This window comes from Limanda limanda, chromosome 7 (genome assembly GCF_963576545.1).
Source record: "Limanda limanda chromosome 7, fLimLim1.1, whole genome shotgun sequence".
Lineage (NCBI taxonomy): Eukaryota > Metazoa > Chordata > Actinopteri > Pleuronectiformes > Pleuronectidae > Limanda > Limanda limanda.
In genome coordinates this window covers 26946272-26948771 of record NC_083642.1, presented here as the reverse complement: position 1 = coordinate 26948771, position 2500 = coordinate 26946272, and the positions used below count along the sequence as shown (strand labels likewise).

The window sequence follows — 2500 nt, the reverse complement described above, 5'->3', positions numbered from 1 at the left end:
AATGATTGATAATTGTCATGATTTGATGATGGTGGTGGTGGTTCACATGTATAAATAAGGTATTGTGGGTTGAGTCTTTCGCTTACGGCCATACCACCCTGAGCACGCCCGATCTCGTCTGATCTAGGAAGCTAGGCATGGTCGGCTTGGTTAGTACTTGGATGGGAGACCGCCTGGGAATACCAGGTGCTGTAAGCTTTTTCGAATTTGCTTTGCAACCAGCTGAGGGAACGGTTGCTGCTGCTTTAAAGGAGAAACATCTTGGAAAGAGCAGGAAAGACTCACCATCAAAGAAAACAAGGATATGGAACCCTGACATTATTACTGATGGAAATGCTTGATAATTGTCATGATTTGATGATGGTGGTGGTGGTTCACATGTATAAATAAGGTATTGTGGGTTGAGTCTTTCGCTTACGGCCATACCACCCTGAGCACGCCCGATCTCGTCTGATCTCGGAAGCTAAGCAGGGTCGGGCTTGGTTAGTACTTGGATGGGAGACCGCCTCGGAATACCAGGTGCTGTAAGCTTTTTCGAATTTGCTTTGCAACCAGCAGAGGGAACGGTTGCTGCTGCTTTAAAGGAGAAACATCTTGGAAAGAGCAGGAAAGACTCAACATCAAAGAAAACAAGGATATGGAACCCTGACATTATTACTGATGGAAATGATTGATAATTGTCATGATTTGATGATGGTGGTGGTGGTTCACATGTATAAATAAGGTATTGTGGGTTGAGTTTTTCGCTTACGGCCATACCACCCTGAGCACGCCCGATCTCGTCTGATCTCGGAAGCTAAGCAGGGTCGGGCTTGGTTAGTACTTGGATGGGAGACCCCCTGGGAATACCAGGTGCTGTAAGCTTTTTCGAATTTGCTTTGCAACCAGCAGAGGGAACGGTTGCTGCTGCTTTAAATGAGAAACATCTTGGAAAGAGCAGGAAAGACTCAACATCAAAGAAAACAAGGATATGGAACCCTGACATTATTACTGATGGAAATGTTTGATAATTGTCATGATTTGATGATGGTGGTGGTGGTTCACATGTATAAATAAGGTATTGTGGGTTGAGTCTTTCGCTTACGGCCATACCACCCTGAGCACGCCCGATCTCGTCTGATCTCGGAAGCTAAACATGGTCGGGCTTGGTTAGTACTTGGATGGGAGACCGCCTGGGAATACCAGGTGCTGTAAGCTTTTTCGAATTTGCTTTGCAACCAGCTGAGGGAACGGTTGCTGCTGCTTTAAAGGAGAAACATCTTGGAAAGAGCAGGAAAGACTCACCATCAAAGAAAACAAGGATATGGAACCCTGACATTATTACTGATGGAAATGATTGATAATTGTCATGATTTGATGATGGTGGTGGTGGTTCACATGTATAAATAAGGTATTGTGGGTTGAGTCTTTCGCTTACGGCCATACCACCCTAAGCACGCCCGATCTCGTCTGATCTCGGAAGCTAAGCAGGGTCGGGCTTGGTTAGTACTTGGATGGGAGACCGCCTGGGAATACCAGGTGCTGTAAGCTTTTTCGAATTTGCTTTGCAACCAGCAGAGGGAACGGTTGCTGCTGCTTTAAAGGAGAAACATCTTGGAAAGAGCAGGAAAGACTCAACATCAAAGAAAACAAGGATATGGAACCCTGAAATTATTACTGATGAAAATGATTGATAATTGTCATGATTTGATGATGGTGGTGGTGGTTCACATGTATAAATAAGGTAATGTGGGTTGAGTCTCTCGCTTACGGCCATACCACCCTGAGCACGCCCGATCTCGTCTGATCTCGGAAGCTAAGCAGGGTCGGGCTTGGTTAGTACTTGGATGGGAGACCGCCTGGGAATACCAGGTGCTGTAAGCTTTTTCGAATAAGCTTTGCAACCAGCAGAGGGAACAGTTGCTGCTGCTTTAAAGGAGAAACATCTTGGAAAGAGCAGGAAAGACTCACCATCAAAGAAAACAAGGATAGGGAACCCTGACATTATTACTGATGGAAATGCTTGATAATTGTCATGATTTGATGATGGTGGTGGTGGTTCACATGTATAAATAAGGTATTGTGGGTTGAGTCTTTCGCTTACGGCCATACCACCCTGAGCACGCCCGATCTCGTCTGATCTCGGAAGCTAAGCATGGTCTGGCTTGGTTAGTACTTGGATGGGAGACCGCCTGGGAATACCAGGTGCTGTAAGCTTTTTCGAATTTGCTTTGCAAACAGCAGAGGGAACGGTTGCTGCTGCTTTAAAAGAGAAACATCTTGGAAAGAGCAGGAAAGACTCACCATCAAAGAAAACAAGGATATGGAACCCTGACATTATTACTGATGGAAATGATTGATAATTGTCATGATTTGATGATGGTGGTGGTGGTTCACATGTATAAATAAGGTATTGTGGGTTGAGTTTTTCGCTTACGGCCATACCACCCTGAGCACGCCCGATCTCGTCTGATCTCGGAAGCTAAGCAGGGTCGGGCTTGGTTAGTACTTGGATGGGAGA

At 45.5% G+C, this 2500-nt stretch overlaps 7 non-coding genes and 1 pseudogene across 7 annotated transcripts in view; all 8 read left to right on the top strand.

Annotated features, from left to right (window-relative positions):
• Nucleotides 1–80: 80 nt before the first annotated feature.
• LOC133007845 (5S ribosomal RNA) lies at nucleotides 81–198 on the top strand (annotated as a pseudogene).
• Nucleotides 199–412: 214 nt separating this feature from the next.
• On the top strand, nucleotides 413–531 carry LOC133006160 (5S ribosomal RNA). The gene has a single exon (XR_009678708.1). It is a non-coding gene; the product is annotated as a 5S ribosomal RNA (ribosomal RNA).
• A 214-nt stretch (nucleotides 532–745) lies between these two features.
• On the top strand, nucleotides 746–864 carry LOC133005920 (5S ribosomal RNA). The gene has a single exon (XR_009678483.1). It is a non-coding gene; the product is annotated as a 5S ribosomal RNA (ribosomal RNA).
• Nucleotides 865–1078: 214 nt separating this feature from the next.
• LOC133006831 (5S ribosomal RNA) lies at nucleotides 1079–1197 on the top strand. Its single transcript, XR_009679339.1, has one exon. It is a non-coding gene; the product is annotated as a 5S ribosomal RNA (ribosomal RNA).
• Nucleotides 1198–1411: 214 nt separating this feature from the next.
• LOC133006375 (5S ribosomal RNA) lies at nucleotides 1412–1530 on the top strand. The gene has a single exon (XR_009678909.1). It is a non-coding gene; the product is annotated as a 5S ribosomal RNA (ribosomal RNA).
• A 214-nt stretch (nucleotides 1531–1744) lies between these two features.
• On the top strand, nucleotides 1745–1863 carry LOC133005881 (5S ribosomal RNA). Its single transcript, XR_009678445.1, has one exon. It is a non-coding gene; the product is annotated as a 5S ribosomal RNA (ribosomal RNA).
• A 214-nt stretch (nucleotides 1864–2077) lies between these two features.
• On the top strand, nucleotides 2078–2196 carry LOC133007323 (5S ribosomal RNA). The gene has a single exon (XR_009679803.1). It is a non-coding gene; the product is annotated as a 5S ribosomal RNA (ribosomal RNA).
• A 214-nt stretch (nucleotides 2197–2410) lies between these two features.
• Nucleotides 2411–2500, top strand: part of LOC133005918 (5S ribosomal RNA) — a 119-nt gene continuing 29 nt past the window's right edge. The window contains exon 1 of the ribosomal RNA XR_009678482.1: nucleotides 2411–2500. This exon is cut by the window's right edge and continues 29 nt beyond it. This is a non-coding gene — a ribosomal RNA (5S ribosomal RNA).